The sequence below is a fragment of the Cataglyphis hispanica genome, chromosome 7 (assembly GCF_021464435.1).
Source record: "Cataglyphis hispanica isolate Lineage 1 chromosome 7, ULB_Chis1_1.0, whole genome shotgun sequence".
Classification (NCBI taxonomy): Eukaryota; Metazoa; Arthropoda; class Insecta; order Hymenoptera; family Formicidae; genus Cataglyphis; species Cataglyphis hispanica.
In genome coordinates, this window is record NC_065960.1 from 1050316 (window position 1) to 1075992 (window position 25677).

Genomic DNA, 25677 nt, shown 5'->3' on the forward strand with positions numbered 1-25677 from the left:
ATTAAATATCAGGAGAAGAAAGAGATAAACTCTAAGATTAGAGAAATCAAGTATCCCTTCGTGTAAGTTCTAATCATCTAGTTTAGTCGTTTGTAGTCATTGTATTGCGCTAATAACGCATACCATTTGATTGAAAAAATTAAAACCCAAATTTCGAAATTACTATACGTGGATTTATATACTTTAATCTTCTTCTTAAAGATATGATCATTATTATATTTCACTCACGGAATTTACCGGGAAAAACAGGGTTTCATATTGCCATTGTACGTATATCAAATATAAATTTGTATATATGAATTATATATTATATAGCTGACATGCAAAAAAATTTGAGAGATAAGTATTGCCGATAAAGTATATATAGATTCCATTCCCGTATTGTTGAGATCGCAATATACGACCTAAATAAGATAACGTATTAGCAATTAAAAAAAAAATATTAATTAGAGGCAATCAAGATTAAAAAAAAATTTCAAAAAAAGATACAATGCAGTCATATTTCTTTCATAATATATTAACGCAAATGTTTAATACATTTCTTGCGGTTGAATAATTATTACAGCTATATGTGACTTTTGATTATAATTTATGATGTAATTATATTATTTTGTTATGACATAATAATCAGATATAATAATTTTATTAAGATATTATTAAAATGTAATAGAATTCATTTTCAAAATTAATAATAATATATAATTTACATTATGCTAATGTACGAGACATTACATAATTTGCCAATTATAAATATTTAGAAAAACATAATAAAGTCACGTCAATTGTTAGATATGTATTAAACATGAACGTGTCACGTTACTTTGCCATTGGATATAAAAGCTATAAGATTCGAGATTATCAAAGTGCATACTATTGCCGAAACATAAAAATTATTGAGATCAAAAATCTTTGATCATCTCTAGTCATGTCTAGTCAAATAATTAACTTTTAGTCATAAAATCGTGCTATGTAATTAAAGGAAAATTTTAACGCGATATAAATTCTCTGTAAATTTATGTAAAATTTCGTCGATGTAATTGCGCGAACAAATAACAGACGATACTACGCGTGATATAAATCTGTATATAGCATGCGCAATGTATATATAATGAAGCGCAATTAGGCTAAGTGATAGCGACTATCTGACATGACGATCTCAATTTGTCTAGTGTTAAGTCCGCGAGCAGACTTACTACCAATTAAATAAATTTGTTACATCTCTTAAGGCAGATCTAGATCAAGAGAACGAATACGAACAATCATAAATGAATATCAGCGAATGGTGAGTGTGCGTGAAGGGACATTATTTTAATTTTTTTTTTTTATAAAATATTTTTTATAGTGTATATTTTTATAATGCTTTATACTAATAATTTTTTTACCCAGCATAACATAATTTTAACCTAAGATTATATTAATCAAATAACGCTTCTTCATTGGTATTCGTTTGTATTCGTGCGCTTGGCCTGGATCCGGCTTTAGAGAAGTTTATTTCGCTGAAGTATTTAATTATACATATATGATCTTTAATTATCTTTCATAATGTTCATGTATAATTGTATTATTATTATTAATTGTATTGTATGTAATAAAATATAATTATTCATAATTTGATATTATATTTATATAACATTAGCTCTATTAAAATATATTATGTAAATTTATATTTTTTATAAAAATTAACTTTTATTCATTAATGATCAAAAATATGTCAATGCCATTTTACGTATCCAGTTTAATCCACTTAAAAACATTAAAACTGTAGATTCAATAAAATTCATGCACAATTATATAATGATCATACACACGTATAATAAAAAAAAAAATTAAACAATGTTTGCCCATCAAGCCGTATAATATACGATCTTTTTCTTTTTCGAATTCCATTATATTAACATTAGCGATGAGCGATCTTTGCAAAGACTAGTATTTGGATTTATGAAATCATTCATTAATCGGTCATTAATCTTAGATTTAGCATATCCATCCCCTCCTCCCCTCCTCCCTCCCCGATCGTAGAGATCGTATTCTCATACAGCTAAAATCAAAGATAGTATTAAGACATTTGAAAATGATATAAAAACTAAGATAAGATTATGATATATAATAGTTATATTATATATAAACCGAAATTAATGTGAACACATGAATGCAGCATTTGAAGAATCGATAAGCGTATATATAGGTGTATATCCTTTCCTGAGAAATATCAGACCCATTTTCAACCATTTGGGAACCGATCTAATCTTGTATTTAGTTGGTACGAGGTAATAGTGTTAGAAATAAACTTGAAAATCATTGTTATATCCTAAAGATACGGCCACATCTAGTCAATGTAAGTGAATCATACGTTACTTTTAATCATTATAGTAGAGAGATATCCTCATTAATTTTGTAATAATAATATAATTTAATCGCACACTCGCGCATATGTGAAATTTTTTATTTCAATTATCTTTTGAGTTTTGCATTATCATTTGTTCTATTAATTTAGAACGAAAGAGTGCTTTCTAGTCATGACTTTTAAGGCGACGGGTACGAAGAAGGAGTATTCAATTAGTATGCACATAATCTAGTCAGAATCTAATGCGAGACATAATCTTCGTTCGTTGTAGTGAATGTATACTTGAGGAAACTTAAACAGTTGTATAGAAAAACTTTACTGAAAAACTCATCTGTATATGTGTGCTTAGGTGTAATATTACCAGCCACTTATCTAGTTTAACGATTTCTAGTCATTGTACATCGATAAAAAATTATGCGCACTAACGAAGAGCGATTAATTTTATTTCGGGCAAATGCAATTTTAATTTTTAATTAAATTTTTAATTATAATAAAATTTATTAATAAAATTTTTAATTTTAAATTAAGTAAAAATGTACGATCAACCCTAAAATTTATTATTTCATATGTCAGCTGCAATAAAAAAAATTTACTCACGATATACACACGTATGCATACATCTAGTTGTAGAATTATGCAAAAATACGATGTTGCATTTCGATCTATATCTAATTCGTAGTCTTGTAAGAATTTAATATTAAATGTATGTCGCTCTATACGTATAATTATCCAGAAATAATATTATATGTGTATTATTCAGGATAAGCGAGAAAGATTGATGCAACCTTAAGGCGTTGATTCGAGTGTTTCTCGTAATTGTATATAAAACAAACACATATACGCAAATGTGTATGTATAAAAATGTATGATATCGCTCCTGCGACAAATCTCGACTTACATGTATTACTTTGCGATAGATTAATTTGCGGATGCGTTACGCTAATCATATCTGTACATAACGTTTTGACTTTTAAAATATATGTCTCTCAAAAAAATATAAACTTACGTTTTACTCATTCCGACAACGAATACCTATCCTCTGTGTTGCTTTTAGATTAATGAAAAAAAAAAAAAAAAAATCAAAAATTCATAAATATTATATGATACTTATGAAAAAGATGCTTTTATATTAATAATATTAACCCATCAATATATTATAAAGTAATCAATTAAATAATATTTATATTTTACTTTGCATGTACCTTTTAAAATTAAAAAAAAGAATTATTAAAAAAAATCTCTCCAGCAAATTTCCGACACAAATTAATTTTGAGCCATTCTTTTTATAATAATCATTTTGCTTATTTGCCGGCATGCTATTCCGAATTATAATCTGCAAACCGATAATATAATATATAATATCGCAAAAAACATGGAGCCTTATTTATTTCTTCAACGAGGATTTTTCGCGGCATCGAAATCACGTTATCGTCGCGATTACATAACGATCCAGGAAGAGCGACAAAGATAGAAGAAAAAAAAAAGCTATCGAGATCTTCAGTTATAGAGAGAGGCGCGGTATTGTCCAGGGATGAGATGCCCTTCCATATTACTTCACTATGTGTCGCCATAATGCCCCTTCGTAGAATCCATACAGGAGGGGATTGGCGGTCCTGTAATCTTCGCGGAACCTTTGTGTGCCGGTCGAATAAAGAGACGTGTCGCGACCCCTTATGGAAAAAAGAGAGAGAGAGAGAGAGAAGAAGAGCTTTAAACCTAAGAGGCTGATTTCTCCTCGAAATCCTCCGCAACTGTTCGTTAATAAGTTCCACATCATAGACGCATAAATTCTCTCATCTTACAAACCAACCGCGACTAGTTAAGTTTCAAGGGAGACGTAAAGAATTATATAAATATCTTAACGACACATAGATAATTGATGGATGTAATTAAAATAATATATCTTAATAAAGTTAAATAAGTAAAGTTACTTATTTGAAAAAAAAATTAGTAATTTTTCTTTATATTATAATACATCATTTATCGTGTGTTCATACTCAAGCATAATGAGAGAGAGGGGACAATAATTTGAGGTCTGGCAGAATTAATTAATGCATATGTAACATTATATTTCGTTTAGCCGATTGATTAATACTTTGACCGGTTACTCATTTGTAAATTTACCTTACTTAGAACTCTTGTATCTGACTCTTCAATTATAGATTTAACAATTTATCATCATGTCGGACGATATGCCACCGCAATAAGGTTGTTAATTAAATTCCTGTGGGCGATTGAGATATTCGTGTTAGGAGCCAACTTTTCGTAAGCCAATTCCACAACGAAGATCGAAAAGTGTCTGACAATAAATCTTTAAGCTTCCTCTCTCTCTCTCTCTTTTTTACTCTCTACTCCATTCCTCGTCGCCAGGTCGCCGGGAATTCGATTGGCGATTTACCGACGACAGGGATATATCCTGGTCCGAGAGATCGTGCCGACGTCCTGGGAGGACGACGAGTCGAGGTGCCCACAAAGGCATCGCGGAATCTACTTAGCCCCCGAGATCTCTTCTCACCTTCTTCCTCTCCCTCCTTCAAGTCGCCGACGAGTTGACGGCGAGACCGACCGACATACCGGATGTACCGTCAAGTTGGCCGGCCGGTCGCTCGCAAGAAGCAATTTCGCAATTTTCCTCCTTGACTTTGTCATCTTCGCTTTGCTATTCGCCTCGGCGAAATAGAATTTTCCCAAGTCGAGATGGAGTATGGTAGTCTCGAGTGCAGCCTCTTATATCGACGTGTCTCTTCCAAGAATTTTCAGAATTGCTCCTCCCGTGGGAAGTTTCCCTTCAGCGTCTTAAGTGCGTGTCTGTATGAGTGTACGGTGCGTGTTATGTGGGCGCTTACGCACGTCGCGTGGTTCGAGAGAACGCTTTTTTCTTCTCGTAAAAAAAATCAGACTTGGAAATATTATAGTGGGATTTAAAATAATTCTCGCCCCTCTCATTCTAAGATTTTGAAGAATTCTCCACTATAAACTTTCTATTTTATTCTCTTTAAATGATAATTTCATTAAAAATGTAATTATGCAACAAGATTATATCAAGGTGTCTCTACTGAAATCTTGGAAAAAAAATTCCCTGACAATTCCTCCGTGGTTTTTTTTCAAGAAAGTAGACATCTTGTTATATACAGTATTAATATAAATATTAAACACGAGTAAAAAGTTCGCAATATAAATCAGTCAGTTACTTTATGAATGAAAGTTCGAACCTTTATCAGAACTGGATATGATGGTCGAAATATCTCGAGTATCTGCATTTTTTTACAACCTACAAGTAGTCAAAATTATAGTAATAAAAATTCAACATTTCTCTAAAAAGTAATCTCTCTACTATAAGTTTTAAAACTCATAATAAACTTTGAACATCAGAAATATATATAATGTCATAAATTAAAAAATCACAACTAATTAATTTTCGCAGAGGGGGTAGTCAAGGTCGATTTGTTGTGCCAAAAATAACGCCATCAACATTCATCTCGATAGAATTATAATGTTCTGTATAAAAAGTTCTGTTCAGCATAAAAAGAAAGAGATGGAGAATCATATTAGATACAGTAATCGGCGTGAATCATATAATTGTTTGATGCTTGCGACTATATGGTCGGCCCTAGACCGGCTTTCACACATTCTTGCAAGCCCCCGAGAAGACGACCCTTATATTTGCTCGGGAGGAAAGGATCACCACGAAACGCCCTTAACTACGGCATGCCGTCGACGCTGGTGTGTACGCTTGCCACCCCGGTAATCTCCGTGACATCAAACATTTTGTACGCTCGACCCAATGGAGGGATGCCAGTTCACGGGCTGACACAATGATAAAGTATGCCGATACTAAGAGTTAGTCTTCAAAGAAGAATACATTCTTTTGCGAAATAAATCTCGAAGAGTGCAGATAATTTATGTTTGTTTAAGCTTTTCCCCTCTTGTTTTAATATAATAATATTTTAATATATAATAAATATTTAATAACTGTAAATATTTTAATATAATAGACACTTATATTAAATATTAATTAAATTGTGTAATTAACTAATATAATTAAATCATACATTTTTAATTACTAATAATGAAATAGGGTGTAAATATATAATAGAATTAATTTTATCGTAAAGTATATAATGGAATTGATTTGGTGAAAAATATTGTCTATATTATTCGTTAATTGACATACTTGATAAAAAGTATATTGGGAAGAACATTGTTTGCAAGATATTGCACGTTCATTCTGGGTCCCCCGTGCAAACGGAAATTGATCGCATTCGAGACGGAAATTTCTCTTTCGAGATATCCGGACAATGCGGTGAAAAGAAGCTAGCAAGAGAGACGCGCTTTCTCCCACGCACAAAAGCTTTCACAGTTATTATCCTTGAGATATTTGTTGTCGTTTAAGAGATCAAAATCAGGATCGAAACAAGCTAGTGCGGCACCCCAGAAAAATAAATAAAAATATTTAAAATAATTGAAATAATAATTAATTGCTGACCTCCTTTCGTAATCGCTTCTGCTAGAGAGTAAATTTTTTTTTTTTTAATATTAATGCGATATATATGATATAAAAATTACGTAGTATAATAATTCAAATTTCATTAATTCGAGCAAAATAAAATTATCGAAAAAAAAGATTCAAAGCATTGAGAAAATAATGTGCTAATAGACATCTTATTCCGCTAACGCATGCAATGCCCTAAGGTTACTGATAAAAATAATACAGTTTTTTAAATCGAATGGTGCCACCTTAACCCAGCCCTGATCACGGTAATATTATGGCGATGTTGCGCCAGAGCGGCGATTGTTTGCCGAGTGGTAAAAGCATCGTTTTCTGTTTGTCCATCTTCCAGGCACAACGTCCTGCCCGATGCTTTCGTATGACGTCGTGTTCTCACACGACCGATTTTATATATCAACATAAATATTGAATGTAACATAAACAACATGCGATGCCAAATATAAATTATATATTACTTTTATCATTGTGATTAATATTAATAATAAGAAGATTCTAATTATTATTATATTTTACTAAAAAATATCATGAAAACGATTATCAAAGTTATTAGAGAAAAAAAAAAAAATATAATTAATAATTTATTATATAACACCGCAGTTGCGATATAATTAAAATTAATGAAATCACGAGGAATTTTGACACATATTTCATTTGACGGGTGTTAATACACGATCGTTTGCTGAAGCGAAAATTGCTTCGTGTCGATCCTAAACGTGTCATCCTCCCTCTTGGCTATCCCGGTAGACTGATCAAAAAATTTCCTCTAACAATCTTCCTATCAAGTGACCAGCATACAAGTGTGTAAATGCGATACTAATTTGATATTCCTTATACACAGCATGTAATAAGGTTTTTCAAGAAATAAGATAAAATGATTGAAGTTTCAAGGCTCGATTATTTCAATATTATCAGAAACATTTGCAATTACAACTTTTATTGCTGCATATTCATAACCAATTATATAAAATTAATATAAAAATAAAAAATTTTTAATTCACAGTGTTATATGGATGCGATAATGATTATTTTATTTTGTGTCGTGTAAGAAAATAATTTTCTGTGAAAATAATTTATAAAGACCATTGCAAAAAAGGGCATTGTATCGTTTCATTACGCATATATACGAATTTTCCTTTCGCAAATAATTTTCCTCGCAATTTCTCGGCGAGGAATGTTCTCCTCTTTAGTCTTTCATGTCGCCGCCGTAACGGAGAGTTCACGTACGAAAGAAACATAATTACTTTCTCAACAGAATTAGAGGAGAGAGAGAGAGAGAGAGAGAGAGAGAAAAAGTGAGAGAGACGCTACTCTCAATCCGCGAGCCTTTCATGGTGACGGGGGATCAGCCGCGGGAAAGCATCTTATATCGGGTGCTCGCGCTACCTAATTCCCCGGGAGTTCTTTGATACGCCGTCACGAAGGCTCGCACAAAGGAGGAAATAAGTATCACCCGATGATAATCTCAGATCCGCGCGATATGGGACACACATCTTTGCGAAAAGCTCGGCGCTCCGCGATAATTCGACGTAGAGTATCGTGGGTTCTCCGACTCCACGACGTATAGTCATAGACGGTTAAATTCCGCGTCGAAATCCCGACGGTAAGAATCTCAAAATCGCACGAACCATCGTTATAGTAACTGAAGGGATAAAAGCGAACAACGAAGATACATCCTTCCATTTATGATATTTTGCTGAATTTCGAGATCAATTTATTTAGAAGTAAAAATAAATAAATCTATCTGTCAAAAATAGAACAATTATAAAATATATTATTAGAATTTTTCAGACAAAGAGAGAAAAAGAATTATAATTATTTATTTAAAATATAAATTTCCTTAAAAAATGATGTTTGATTACATCGCGTATAGCACAATAATACGCGTCCACGAATTTATAGCCATTTGCCATTTTCCGCATTTCTTTTATTGAGCTCGCTCATTCAGGTTGAAGTCGCGAAGTCAACGCCATTTCCGAGATATCAAACGCAGAAGGCACCGCGTCTCGAGATAAAGTCCAGGGCGCGTCTTTTTGATCGTTTCGCGCTATCGTTTGTCTGCTGCCTCGTGTCTTTCTCCATGTGTCCCTCGTTTTCCGGCCGGACCGTTCATGAGAGAAGAGACAGTCTTTCTGACAGTCGCGGATGCGCGAAACGACTCGTCCATCCGTTTATGCATTTCCGCTCGGCTGATCTCGCAGGGGCGGGTTCGACCGTTTCTCTAGTCCCCTTCAAAGGAAACCGCAACGCGAAAACGGTCAGTATCGTTTAATGATGTGGTCTCAACTGCTCTCGATGAGTGTCAAGACGAACCACGGCAAATCGATTGTATTGTAGTGTTTCCGAATCAATATCGTACAATATCGATACGATCGAAGGAATAATGATTTATCATCTAACGATCTTGATCGTCGCACTCGTAAGTGATGATTTTTCCAATGCCAAATCGCACATGAACGAATATGAAATTGTTTTAATTAATCGATATTTTTTTAATTTTAAAATCAATAATTATATATATATGTATTTTATTAAGAGATTAATACAATAAATAATATTTTATCGAAAGTGTCTACCTACTCTAGGTGTGATCATGTTTATAAATGAATATTAATTTTTGAATAATTAATAAATATTTCTATTATTAATTACAAAAGGTAACCAATTAGAAAACATGCATCAAAAACGTCACGGTTTATTAAATATATGTAGAAATGTACAATAAAAATGTGTGAATGCCTCGTAATATTTTTTTTTTTTCATTTATCCACTTATACAAGTATTTAAATTAACGAAAGAGACATTGAGCAACGATCAAAGAGATTTTTGCGTATATTTATCAAAATTATAGCGAGAGCAAAGCAATATTTGTACATTAGAATTAATTGGCAAAATTTTCCAACAACGAGCACTAAATATTATGTTACAAAAAATGCCGTAAGTATTTTCTGAACTTGAAATAAAATTGCAGCAATAAATTTCTGAAAATCATTAATCACACATAGCTAACATCTCACTTCATTTCGATTTTCAATCTCGGAATCCGATAGCGATAACAGCGTCGGCGTGGAAATACCGAGGATTCTTTCGTTCTCGCTGGATCGTCGAGGAGAGTTGAAGAGATCGCAGTAAGCGTCATAGAGACTTCTGGTCAACTTGCAAGTTCGACGCGACAGAGTTTGCCGAGACTGCGAGAAAGCGAATTGTCGCGATAATCGCGATATATACGTTGAAAAATTCACGAGAGAATCTTTGAATTTTGAAATTAAAGCTTGAAAGATTGTAGAAATCTAGAAATACGTACATAATAACGCGCGTCTCTCGCCTTGCATCCCATCTTTCGCATCTTCTTCAGTTTCATTCTCCTTTCGCAAAGTATCAGTTTCTCAGTGAGATCCCGCACGACGTCGTTCACTCTTTGATCGAGAGTATCGTCGGTGCAACTGCTGTCCGAATTAAAATCGACGATTGAAGGCGACGATAATCCGTCGAGTTTTTCGACGCGACGTTTCTTTTTAAGACCCGACTTGTCGGCAGAATTCTCGGGCGGATAAAGATCGATCAACGACGAGCTGAACACGCCCGAATCTATCGAGCCGATGTATCTCGACGATTTTGACGTCTCGAATGTAGAATCAGCTGTGTATCGTTTCACGAATTCAACGTGCGATTCTTTCTCCTTCTTCTTACTTTCTCCTAGAAAACGCTCGCAAATCTTATCTTCCACAAAACTTCCTTGATCCTCGGATAACGCAAACGCATCGGTCGTCGCGTTTCTCGTTTCGATTGGAAATTTATTTGGGGAAATATATTCCGCGATGCATTCTGAATTGGAATACGAGCGATCGAAATTTGCATCCAAGTCCGAACGCGTAAAGTTGTTGATATTTAAATTTGAACGCGAATAATCATAATAGTTGGAAAATGAGTTCGCATCGTGAGCAGTTATATCACGATTTTTAAGAGCGCCCTCGTCATCGTTCTCTGCAAATGAAACCATGCTCGGGAATTGCATGCAAGAGAAGTATTCGGAGAGAGTGGAATTTTTATTCGAGCCTTCGCTCACAGCTTCTGTTGATATCGAACCGCGAATTTGTATCTCGGTTAAATCGAGATTCGGCGATCCGGATACGATCAACGACGTAGACTTGGAATTCTCCATCGTTCTCACAGACTCTAAATCCTCCATTGATGTTACATCATAGAACAGACGATCGAAATTACTATTTTTTTGAGAAACAGTAAGAAAATCTTCCATATCGTTTTCGCCCTTTTCAGACGAACGATCGTCGATATCTCTATCTATCCTTTTCTTTATGTCCTCCAGAATAGCCATTTCACCTACATTTTGCCCGACGATTTTCTTGCGATATCTGGATTCTTCCAAACCAGTACAATCTTCGATTAAATCTTTCACGTGCTTATCATAACTTGGAATTATGTTATTTTTCATGTGAACTTTATCGAAGGTCTCAGCCTCGACTGAAAATTCTTGAAGTTTATCATCGTTCTTTGATAAATTCAGATCAAAAGAAATCTGTTTGACGAAGCGGCATTTCCTTTTCTTCTCGTTACTAAAATTCCTAGTTAACGAATCAACTGTCCTGTCTATTGAAAACGTTCGAGTGGAATCGCGTACGAAAATATCCTTCAGCTTTATAGCGGGAGTAAGACTATCTTTCGAATATTCTCTACTTAATGGATCTAAAAGTTCATCATTAATATTGTCAACCTGCAATATATTTTTACGCCGATCACTTTCCGATTCTCTGATGATCCTTCTAACATTTCCTTTTAAAATATTTTTTCTCTTCGTCTTTTTCTTTCTCCCTCTCGTCGTAGATTTATTTTCGACATCGTTCGATTCTCCCTTTATATTTACCTTCGCATCATCGGACACAGACGAAAAGTATTCCTCGCACATTTCCCGATTACTTCGCGAATTATCATCGTAACAGGTTTCCCTTAACGTCGCCGTTATTTCTTCTATCTGTCGATTTACGGCCGTAAATTTATTGATATAGTCGGCGTGTTTACTCTCTAGAACTTGAACTAGTCTTGATTTATCATAACGATTCTTTTTGTTCGACTTATCCGAATCACCGTGAAAATCGGCTATAATTTTTCCGCGCTGCTTATTAGCGTGATGTTTATGATGAGAAATTCCTTTATCTGCCTGCTTCTTTAATCGTTTCTTCGTTTTTTTTCTTCGCAAACTCCTTCTGCCCGAAGTTTGAATTTGTGCGTCTCTAGTCATACAGGACCTACATTCTTTGCTCACAGGCGAGTCCTTAAAGTCGTTAGATATAAAGGAACGATCGCCGGCAGCATAATCGCCTCGTGAAAAATCAAATATGTCGCTGTTCTTCTCTTTCATATGTCCAACCGACTGATTATAATTACTCTTTTGAATCCGATCATATTTAGAGATATTCGCCGATTCCTTACAATCGATTACCGCGATTTGCTGATTTTTCTGTGTTTTAAGCAATGCGCCTATCGATGTCAATGTTGAGCTTGACATTGGTATTGACTTTTCGACCCAATATTCACATATAAACATCGGCCTGAAATTATTGTAAACATATTCTCTTTTTTCATATAAAATTTATATATATATATTCTCTTGTGCATATATTTTAATCTTATCAGATATATTTTTATACGATAAAAAAAAAGAAATATGTGTTTGCAAGATTTAAAATATATATTAAAATAATGCCTAACAAATATTTTAAATATAATGATACAAAAAAAAAAATACATCATTGATATTAGAGGTATCACCTGAGAACGATATCAAAATGCCTCTTGAAGTTTTTCGTCGTCCCAAACAAGCTTGAGGGATCGTTGCTATTAATTAAGCTTTGCATACTCGAATACAAACCGATGGAACAGATCTTGGGCATTTCCGGAACGAAGCTTCTTCTATGACGTTGCATGACCGTCATGGTGCACTCCTCCTTACAATCGCGTTGATTATCGCGCAAGTATTTTATCAAGAATTCCGGACGCCAATTCCGACGCGTTCGCGTGCGCGACGTAAAATCGTCGGGACATCGAAAACCGTTTTTCAGCTGATCGATCACGAGCGATGCCGTCGTTCCAGTTGCTTTGAGCTTCTTAAACGGAGATCTACGCGGTCGATGTTGTGTGTCTTGGGAAAATTTGTTTTCGCGTCTACGAGATATAATGTAAATGTAATTCTCGTGATTGGTCGAGAGAAACTGTATTATACGACTGTATCTTTGGATCGAGGAGATCCATATAGTTTTTAAAAATTTGGCTGCTGGATGTACTGATTCTCTTTGGTTTCTAAACATTTCTTTTAAATGAATTTTTATCTGAATTTTCGTCTAATCGCTTGAAATTATTATTCTTCGATTATCAATTTTCAGGATCGATTAACACGAGATTGCCTAAGGAAGTCATTTTCACTGCTTTTCAATTTCAATTGGAAAAACAATTATGTATATAATGACACAGCTTCTTATAATTTTGTGACTTTTTGTACAACATATAAATGCGTTTATTAATCATTGTAGTTGCCTCCCCCTCCTTCATTTCCGGTATATATATATATATATATATATATATATATATATATATATATATATGTGTTATACCTGTATTGCCCAAAAGCAGTCATTTTGACAACTTGGAAAATTTTAAATAATCAAATGACTTTTATTATTGAATTGAGTAAATTTCTTATATGACCAGAGCTGCAAGACAGAAAAATTCATCGGAACATGAAGACCCACAAAGATCAACTGCAACATCATCAAATACAACATATTTTAACAAGCGAAAAATTTGTCAAGTACGACTTTGCCACAATAACGAAACAAATAATATATGTGAAAAATGTGAAAAGCATGTTTGCGGAAGATGTACACATAAAAAGATTTCCACTTTCATTTGCTTAAAATGTACAAATAAATTTTTTTTTTTTCCAAGTGAAGTAAATTTTTTTTATCGTTAATACTTACCAATAACTTGTTGTATGACTGTAAATAATATGAAAAATATTAAAAATTAATTTTAAACAAATTTCTTTACGCATTAGTTATTTTTTCACAATGCAGTCATTTTGGCTGCTTTGGGGCAATACAGGTATATACTAAGTTTCAGTCTTTCTAGTGTTAATAACTCGCAATTAAACATTGATAAACTTACGTATGCACGATGCTGAAGAAATTCGAAGCTGAACATCCATTTTCGAAATCTCCAAAATTCATGATTTATTAGGCACAGCTTTCAGCTTGTACTTGAGTTAACAACATTTCTCTGAATATAATAAGAGAACGTAATATATATCTTCTCTTATATTACAATATTATAGTCATTATTATACAAGTACGATTTTTATAACTCATATCTATTACTAAAAAAATGATATAATAATATTCCAAGTGTCGGAAATAAAAAACTAAAGTATATACTATATTTGAGAAAGATCATAAAAATATTAAATCAATAAAAACGTAATTATACGTTACATCAAAAAAAGAAATATGATAAAAATATATAACAACTTTCTCAAGAATTGTTTACTCAATTTGATCTGCTTTTTTCAAACTGCAATATAATCTAATATATTTCAGGTATCACTATAATTCAATAGCGAAAATAAATTAAGAACTTTAATCGCCGCAAATATGGAAAGTTCGGTTCGTAATCCGTTTGACATTGATAGGTTAATTTACATGAGCACAAAATCATTGTCTGAAAATTAGAAAATGTTGATATCTAGTTGATATCAGGTACCGATTTACCTCTTTACTTTCGTGATACTGAGATTTAGTACGTGATGTAGGGTGAAGGCAGCAAAGGAAAACCGCGTGATCTGTCAAGATGTAAATCGCCTTAAACGAGTCGCGAGTCGCTGATATTTCGGAGAATATCGATAATCGTTGCAATGTAAATATCAAATTAAATGGAATATAAATTTTGGGGAAAAAAAATATTTCTTATATTATTTCGCGTGCAAGTATAATTTTTGTCATTTCAAAAAAAAAAAAAAAAAAATAAAAATAAAATAAAATAAAAAAAAGAATTAAATTCTATTGAATAGCGTAATCGACGTCTGATTAGAGCGCGATCGAGGGGAACACCGTATGCATGCTATGAAATTCTCCGTGCAATCACTACGACTGTCGTAGTGTTAAGTCATGTGCAACGGAATGCTTCATCACATAGCCCAGCTAGTTAGCCTACGCATTTAATAAAGGTCGCCGCTAATGGTCCGCCACCGGGCGTCTCTTCCATTATTGCGCCCAGCATTCCGTTTCCATGAAGCGCAACCCGTCAACTTATACGTACGAGATCTAATGGGAAAGCAATAGTTAAAAAATCTATCGCTTTCTTTCTATTCGATTAATAATCAAATAATTTTAAAATTGAAAAATCCACATAAGAAACTACATAGAAGTCAGATATAATATATTATTAATTTCATAAATAATTTCTATTAAAATTACCAATTTTTATTGATATAAGTTACATCAATTTATAATTATATCAAACACTCAAGTATATGTATATATGACACACATTATACGTGTATTAAATCAAGCCACGTATAAGATTCAAATGCCGTTCGTCAATGTGCTCGCTATTTCGGATATTTCGAGAGTTTCGAAATGTCAGGCTACATTTGCGTGGTTCATTGAACGATCGCTTTCGTGTCAGGTTCGTCGCTTCGCCGTCCTTGCCCTCCGACTCTTGTTACCGCTCCTCCCTCATACCGCCTTCCTCACTTTTAACCGCGCTTCGCCTCCTCTTCCGAGCACTTGTTGCATGCTCGTCCACCCTCGTGAGATCGAGGGATCGTTATTGCCGAAATTCCGGATACTCATCGAAAGCTAAATGATTGTAGTATCCTTTTCTTATAATATTTAAAATATATATATATATATATATATATATATATATATATATATATATATATATTTTTTAAAAAATTAAAAAATGTGTGAGGATTTTTTTACTATATATAGAGTACTTTGCAAAGTAAGAAAGTGTAACTCTCTATAACTCTGCATGTTAATGAGATTTAGTTGATGGAATCTCGCGGCTATTATTTCATCGAATCAGCAACCTCGAATGTCTCGTTTCGCGATACAAAACGGCACCTCGTTGATGATTATCTGGCCGAGTCAAGACGCGTGCATGCAAAAATACGTGTACGCGAGGCAAGCGTGCACATAAACGCACCTAGGCTGGTACGAAGCGATGAAATTGCTAACATAAATACCGGTATGTATGTGCAGATCGCGTTCGATTAATGCAATCTGGGTTACAGTTAAAGGTTGCACATGCGACAATTCAAGCTTGATTTCTTGTCCGCTTTTAAAGGTCACTTTAAACGCACCACATTACCCGAAAGAATTGACAAAGGTATATCAGCGTTAATTTCGAGAATAATATTACAAGAGCAAAAAGAGTTTATAAATAAAAAATTTAATTTAATTAATTTAATTAATTAAACATTATACTTTATATATAAATACATACATAAACGTATACGTTTTTTATAAAAATAAACGCAATCTCAGAAATGTATATAAATCCAATCCTAAAAAATATAACGGCATACAAAAATTTACAAATAGAATCCTTCGAGGGATAGTTTTCCATTTATTGATCGTGTAAAGCGAGCTTCAAATTGAACGAAGTCTCGTTCACGCAAGAAAAATTTCTTCGTCTTATTTTCTAGTTTCTCTTCAAATCGAGGATACGTTTTTAACATGAACTCATTTACATACGTCCAACTTTCGCACCTTCGTGCGTTTCATGCGTGCATTCTTCGACTCGGAGCTCGTGTATGAAATCTTTTTTCAGCACTTTGCATAAAAAAAAACTCAATTAAAAATATTAATTCTTTCAACGCTTATAAAATCAAAGCTAATTATAAGCCTAATCACGATTTATTGCTTGCTAGTTAATTTAAAATCCTGATAAAATTAATTGTTTGTCATTTCTAATTATTATTAAATTATTATTGTTAAATTTCTGAATCACACACACATTTTCTGAATACAATAATTTTCGATAGATATCGATAGGATTAAAAAAATTAATGCTCTATTTTTGCGCAAGTGAAACGCGCAAAGTCAATCCGAGCGACGTTATGTGTCCTGTGTCTACGCTTCCCCCTAATTTCTTGGTAGAGAAGAGAAGAGGGTGAGAGAAGTGTGCTTTGTGGTCGACGATAATACGTTTCTCGGTAAGTAATCACTCCCGCAAACTGTCCGCGTATACATGTGTGTATCTTTTCGATAATCCAAATGATGCGACATTGTCGTTGAAAATTCGACTCCAAATTGACGAAAGAAAAGATGTTTACAGGATTGATTTAATAAATCGATAGAGAGAAAGAGAGAGAGGAAAATGAAGGAGTTTTATTTTTATAATTAAATGAATAACAACTATTAGACTGTTAACAACTTAATTAGAAATAAAACTTTCATTCGCAATTTTAATGGAAATAATTTCGATAAAAGCGTCCATTCTTGACGAAAAAAGAAAAAAAAAATGTCATCGCGTTCGTCTAGTCACGAGTAGAATAATGGCGAGATAGGATATATCGACACAATTACGCCGAGCATGGGAGCGTACCGACACTTGGTGGGCTCCATGAGAGCGTTTCCTGACACTTTGGCCATATTGAGGGTTGCTCGTCCCTCTTCTTTTTTTTTTTTTTTACACCACCCGATGCAACGGTCCATTAGTCCCTGTTTTGATGCCTCGGCTTGGCGTCGTCATCGAGAAGTTTGAGTAACGAGCCGACACCCTCTCGGAGTAGCCGGTAATTTATTAAGGTCGCGTGGCGATGACGAGACGAAGCCTGCAATTTTGCGATTTAATGCACTCACTCGGAGAGACTCGCGCGATTATCGAGAGTCTCTCGTTTGACGCATACATTATTAATGACTGTAGCAATTTACGTACAAAGAGTATATTTTAGTACGCGTTTACACATTCGTGTCGCGAAACTTTATTCGAAGTTTCTTGCGTGAAAAAGAAAAGTATGTTTTTACGTGAATACATATTTAGAAAAATCTTTAAACACACGCGCTCCCTTTTCCATTGCAGAATATCTTCGCTTATTATTCGAATATAATAATGATATAAAAATATCGATAAGCTAAAATTAATTCTCATGTAACAAAATTGTCATTCGATATATGTCTCTACAATAAAATCATTCTCTAATAAAATAACTCTCCGTAAAAATCAATGTTTCACAGTTACATGCTCAAGTCGCATTTATATGTCGTATTATTCTTAAAGTCCAAAGTGTAACTTTGCTTATCGGAAATCTTACCGTAAGACACCGGAACAATAATCAGCTGAAATTCCAAGTATCTCTCTCTCTCTCTCGTTCTTTTTAAACATTAATGTCTTTTTATCAGACGAGAGCGATACGACGGTCGAGCTATACAATTTGCATTGTCTCGGATATATATCGTTCGCTTTGATCGCACACCGGCGAAATGAGTAGTGCCGGTAACCAATAACTAACCGGTGCAATTGCATCGCACGCGGGGAAAAGTCGCTTTCCTTCCCGTCCCGGTTCGCCACTTGAAATTGTTCGGCAATTCAGATAAGGCGTCCTCCAGTCGGGTATCAATTAGAAGGAGTCGAATGGGGCGAGTAGCGGAGAGACGGGGGCGGGTTGTATAATGGCTGGCTTCGCTAGCCCGGATAATATTTAAGTCACACTCGAGTCGCAAGACTCGACGGACTCGCCCTTCCTCCATCAGCCCTACGTCGCTCTCTTCCTCCCCTGCTGCCACGCCTAATCACTAATTATTACGATGTAATTGTGCGGCATTACTCTGTTCGCGTTGTACCGCCGCTGTTACCGCGTAATCTGCATGCGAGGGCGGACTACATTATTCGCGCTTACACTTCGCAGTCGCGCTTTACAGAGGCTGTAGAGTCTCGAATGCTAATGTTTATTCCGTTATTTTGTTTTCGTCATTTTTCACTGCGTCACACGATCTTGAGGATCTTTGACGTAAGAAATTTTGAAACAGATAAGATCAACCAAACATTGAGAGAGGAAGGAATATAAGTTTCATCATGATAAATATCCATTAAATCTCTTAAATTAAACTCTTTAAAAAAAACTTTTTATCTGACTGATGCCGTAAATTACGATTGCACCATAATTTTTGTTAGAATGTGATAAAAAGAATGCAATATAAAATAAAACAATATGAAGATAATGGTATTGATCAATCATCATAGTAATAATAAATAAATAAGAATTTAATAAAATATATATATTAATAAAGCTTGTAATTATTATGAAACGGCTAATTGATTAAATTTTAGTGCTGTGACATAAATAAAAAATATTGGTAAAACTATAAATTCGGATTGAAAAAGGATCAGAATTTTAATTTTTTTTTTTATTTTAACGCGAGATATTTTATATCCCGAGGAGATAGATAAATCTTTTGAAGGAATCGAGCAAATGATTCTGCTTGATCGTCTCTTTTATGACTCGATATTTACTACAGTAACGCGCTTGTGGCACGTTTTTTACATTATTGTAACATAATAATAGCGCGAAGAAATATAAATGTCGCATTTCACGATCTGCATTAGAGTCCGACTCAACAAGCAAGTTTCTCTAATAATCCTCAAACATCTCGATAAGAGCAAGGTTTTCCTATAACGAATGTACAACCAGATGCAAATGCGGCCGATTAGTATCGCGAGCATTTCAATTTCTTGCAAAATCGCGCCGCATTACTGCCGCCTTTCGCGACCGTCAAAGTTCGCCTAATTTGCATGCGTAGGCGGTTTACATTATTCGCGCTTGCACTTTTGATTCGCAAGCCGTTATTTATCGAACGGCACGATGAGAATAAAAAAGGAAAAAAAAGATGCATTATGATTATTTCATGTATTTTTATATCCACACACGCATACACAAATTGAACGCACAATTGGCGAATTCCATGTTCCAACGTAGCTAAAATTTTTTTAAATCCTGATTTATGACGTCAATGAAATAAATTTTTTCAGGATATTTAAAGATAAGAAAATAAAAGTGATACGATTCTAGCAAAAATAAGCTCGCATCTAATAAAAATATTCTTTTATTACTTCGATTTTTTTATTCGATACGCATATAATGTCTAATTCTTGTCACATTCGTGCTTTTAAAAATTTGTGTATATAATATTTTCTTATAAATATTTAGAAAAAAACTTTTTATCTGACTGATGCCGTAAATTAGGATTGCACCAAAATTTTTGTTAGAATGTAATATAAAATAAAACAATATGAAGATAATGGTATTGATCAATCATCATAGTAATAATAAATGAATAAGAATTTAATAAAATATATATATTAATAAAGCTTGTAATTATTATGAAACGCGACATTTCATACATTGGTTATTGATAGTATTCTTGTGTAACACATTAATTTCCGCAACAAGTCTGCGGCTAGTTGCATGACAGGGCAACTTAGAGTGACTGATGTGCAAACCAATGAAGGTTCGTATGTCGCTCTGTATACATTGGTAGGGTATCGGATATCACGAACTTCCATGGAATCAATCCTCCTTCGATTTTCGGATTACCTCTCCTCTCTCTTCCTATTTCGTTATTGCCTCGCGAGTGACATAATACTGACGACTGAACATAATAGATTTCGAAATGTCATACGAACAAGAGGAAAACGCAACAATTGCTACTATATTAGGATACAAGACACTCCTACCGGGTGTCCAAATCATAACTTCAAGAGTAATTCAAGTTTTCTTGAACTTTATAAAGCCTCGAGTAACTTTTTGTCATCTTAATATTTGTACTCGTAATCGATTTTTATCACTTCTCATGTAAAAGAAAATGTCATTTCTCTGGCATAAATGACAAAAATTCTTCAATAATAATCGTGTGTATTGTCAAAATCGTAAGTAATGCAAGACTTAAAAGAGCTTAAGACCACGCGAGTGTGCAAAAAGTTATAAATAACAACAATTAAACAGCCTCTTCTCCATCATCATCCAGCCGCCCATCATCGGTCGCTTTTCAATTGCGAGAGAATCCCTTCCTCCCTCCATTGTTTCGTGCAGGCATTCACGAATCTTCTTTCGTCTGCATGGGTTCCCATAGTCGCGGGGATCTCCTGTGGGAACCCGCTCCTCGCAGGTCGTCGGCAATTCCTGTGGGAAATATATCTGCGTCCCCATGCAACGAATCCTAGCTGGGGCTTCATAGCGTGCAAATTGGTTTACATGGCAGCTCACGCTCGCTCGGTCTCTCTCTCTCTCTCTCTCTCTCTCTCTCTCTTTGTCTTCATCCGCATCCCATAAAAATCCGATGACTCGAGTTTATCCGTTTCACGTTGTACGACGACACGTGCACCGAGCTGTATATCGCGCGCGTTCGTAAATTTCGTGGAATTAATTCAGCGACTCGGCGCCTCTCTGATTCACAAAACTTACTATCGAATTATCGTACAGAAGGATGTGTTGTGGATAAATAATGCAACCCAATTCGATGAGGATTTATCGTTCCATTTACACATAAGTATATCAATGATATCAATAAATTATGATCGATAAAAATTGGTTAAAAAGAATTTAATTTTCACATTGTTAAAATCCTCTTCAATACATCAAAAGCATAATTTTTGAATTATTTTCGTACGACAAGAAAATTATATTAAACAAAGAAATTATTCTATGGATGTTTATAGAAAAATAATGATTTTTCTTGCTCCCTCTTGCTCTATTCTTTTTTAATTGTATTGCATTTTAAATTATAATAATTATAATAATTTCAAAAATATCGTAAACTTGTGCTTTTCGTTGCACGATAATACTTTCTACAAATGTTTAATACTTTCTTTGCGGTATCTATATTGCGTTTTCGAAAATTTCATTACGCTACGATTCGATAACGCGTCAATCAGACGACACGTGACCGCGATCCATCAACAATATTACATTATCATACTCATTGGAGTATTATGCGCGATCATGATCCCTCTAAAGAAGTAACCCTTCCTCCCTTGGGTCTGTTTCACGGTCCGTGAGATTCACTACCGTATAACGCGAGTGTTTATCTCGTCCATAATCTTAACTAGCAATACCAATTATTCACCATTATTCTCAATGTGTAAGTGATATATTTTCATCGCTCCCTTCATTTCTCTGTACAAGTTTCTAAAAAATTTTAACCAAGGTGATTAAAGTTGCATACAAATACTACATTATTATTTCTAAAAAAAAAAAAAATCTTGCAAAAAGAAAAAAATTGGCGCGATTTGTATTCGACAAGGAAACTTTTAAGTTGACTTTAAAAAAATGAATTTCTCCCTTTACTTAGGATCGATTTTGCCGAGGCATTTCGACAAGATCGAAGAGCCGTGGTGCCTCGTGTCTGATGATTACTTTTTCGCAGCTGCCGAAACCACGTCCGCCCATCATACGCCGGTGTAGCTCCTCCCTCCCGAGTTCATTTAACAGTTCACAGGATTCTGCAGCGATCACACACGTGGCCCCGAAGGAGGCTCCCCGGAGACTGCGTATGCACGCTTGTATCCGCGGTTACCTCATCATGAGAATAACACGCACATACGTACACACGTCGAGAGAGAGAGAGAGAATGGTGAGCACACAACACAATGCGTTACCCAGAAAATTCGCGATCTGACACGCGCGCGCGCCACGTGTCGCGCCGGATTAACGAGGGGGTGCGTGCGCGCCTCTCTCTTCGTTTTCTTGTCTTTTTCTCCGCGCGAGAGAAATTTGTTGCGGAAAGTGTCGGTACGTTGACGAGGGAGGATCAGCTCTGTCGATACGCCCCCTCATCGCCCGCCGCGTAAATATTCGTTTAAGGGATTTCTGTTTGGACTATGTTATTTTGGATGATTGTCTCTCGGGAAAGAGAGAGAAGGGGAAGGACATTTTTAAGTTCATTCTTGTTTTCAAAAGTGATTTCTTGCCATTTGTAAAATATCCTGCTCTTTTTGTTGTGTGTCTTATTTTATTATTATTGTACAATAAAAATAAAATAAATCTATAATTAAAATATATAATTAATTATAATTAAATCTATAATAAATATAATTAAATCTATAATATTATAATAATATAAAATCTTTAATATTATAAATCTATAATTTAATAAATGCAATGATTTGAGTTATTGAAATCACCGACAATGATCTAGAATTACTGAAAATATTTAATGACAATAACTGATATACTGAAATTAATGAACATTTATATCGATGAAATCTTTGTCGATTATTATTTCAATATTTATTAAATATTATTAAATTTTTATGACAGATTTTTTCCGCAATATTTGCTTTCTCAAAGGAAGAAGAGACACAATTTAATGAAATAAATTCTGAGAAAAATAAGTTAATCCTCAAATAATGAGATAAACTAATTTTGAAGAACTCGAGTCATTTAATTCTTAAATAAAATCAAATCCTCAAATAAAGGAACAATTGCAAACTACTAAATTATATACAATAATAAACCTAAACAGTATCTCCCGATACTCTACGGAATCTGCTCGCGCAGCATCGTGTCATCTATCCTCGAAGATACGCCATTAGATATTACGTGGAAATTTGATATCGCAATGTTCGGTCGCAAAATCAATAGAAGGAGCGCGCAGAAAAAAAAAAAACATCAAAGGAAGCAGTCCCTGAGTGCGGGGGTACGTCGATTCCGACACGTGTACCCTATGCACGTGCGTAAGGAGGAGCCGCGACGTAGTTTCGCGTCGGTGTGCGTTTATGTGCACCCGCGGCAAGACAGCAGCAAGTCCGAGAACTGACTCACTCTGGACCCACCAATGTATTACAGCGTGCGAGGAGGAAGGTACATACTCGCGAGAGGAAGGACGGAGGGGTGGGGAGAGGGAGCCGGACATACACAGAGGCAGCGGAAGAGCCTCGACGAGAGAGGGAGTGGATCGTGGCTATCGCCACCCTATAAGCAAACAGCGGGACGTGAATTTACAACGGAAAAAAGGAGACTCGCCATGAGAGAGAGAGAGAGAAAAGGGGGCTGAGAGAGAAACAGCTTCTCGATTGCTCCCGTTTAGGGCCTGGCGATGTTTGATCAGATTGACTGCGAAACAGCCGCGGCGAGGGTTAATTAAAAAGGGGACAGGCTTGATTTGATTACTGTATTTCGGACAGCCGGACTCGTATTCGTGAATTTTCGATTATCGGGGTATCTTCCGACATGTTCCTCGCGTCGGCGATTAGTCGATTAATCGACGCTTCGTCGGGCAAAGACTCTCTGTTTGGAGGAGTTTGCGTACATGGCGCATGATGGTAAATAAATTTTTCCCTTTCATCGATAGTGGCTGCGCTACGATCCTGCAGCGGTAAGAGTATCAAAGCCTAAATTGACAGGTCTTTGAGAGTGAAGGGATAAACGGAAACCTTGGAAGCCACGGCGCGTTACTTGCCGTGTCTTTCCTCTTAAGAAAATACTGTCTATTAAATAAATCTCTAATATCAGCGATAATGATAAAAAGTATCTGAAATCTTGTCGAATTTCGAGGAGCGTGAGAACGCGAAAGGAAGTATAAAAAAGTACAAACGAGCGAAAGCAACGCGACAGACGGCGGCACGTGCAAAGAGCAAACGTACGCACGCACACACACGTGACATTCAGTAATAAATCGAGGACATTTCAGCGGCGGGATCTCCATCGACGAGGGGGTGCGATAACGCGTCCGATAAAATAGGTGGTACCTGCACGACGACGTGCCTCGGTCGCGACCATCGTGAGTCACCGTCGCATTTTTAAGGGGGACTGCGGCGAGTCCTTCGCAACAACAATATTCGCGCGTCATGGGGCGCGCGGGGGGAGGGCATCGCGTATCGATTTAATAGCCTTCTTGTTTACCGGTAATGACTCCACGTCAGACCGGATGCAACGGCGGGCGCGAGAAGCCAATTATCGCCGTCGAGGAGAACCGTTTCATTTTTCGCAAAATTCATCGTAATGGATCTTGCAAATTGATATAATTTTGATTAATTTCAATTGTGAAAAATATAATGTATGCCTACTTATTACAAGTAAGACTTTCGAAAAAGAAAATCGCGAAGAAAAAAATCAAACATTTTGTACAAACGTATACAAGTGTATAAGCACTTTTTTCCACAATTTTATAAAATTAGTATAAAAAATATTCAATAAATTTCTCTACACGTCTAATTAGCGAATAAAAAAGATAGATGAATAAATACCAAAAATTTTTCCAAACAAAAACTGTAATGGCAGACTTGTCAGATGCGCAATGCACGTTCCGTTAATCGTAATTGTGCCCAACGACAACCAGGATGTAATGGCTATATTAAAAATCGTGGCCGCGAGCAATTACGATGAGCACGTGCCCGATTCGCTCACGCTCGGCCTGCTGCGTGTACTCGTGCGTGTCGCGCCGCGCGTAAACTCGCGTAACCAAGCAGCCAGTCGGCGGCGGCTCTATTCGCATATACTCGCTTCACCGCATATGCAGCTGATTGAGTTACGGCCAACAACGGCTTCGAATCTTGTCTTCGCTCGCAAACAATGCCGCGTCCGTTGATTTTCCGTGTTTTGCTTAGCGGATCAACAGTGAATGTCAAGCGTCATGGTATTGAAACGATATTGAAACGAGATATTTCACAATTATAAGAACATATTTTTCTTTTAATTAATTTTTCATTATTTTTCGTTAAATTAACAATGTTATATATTTTTAAATATGAAAAATTCAATATGCATTTCATTCATAATGCATTTTAAAATATATTACATTAATTGAATAAT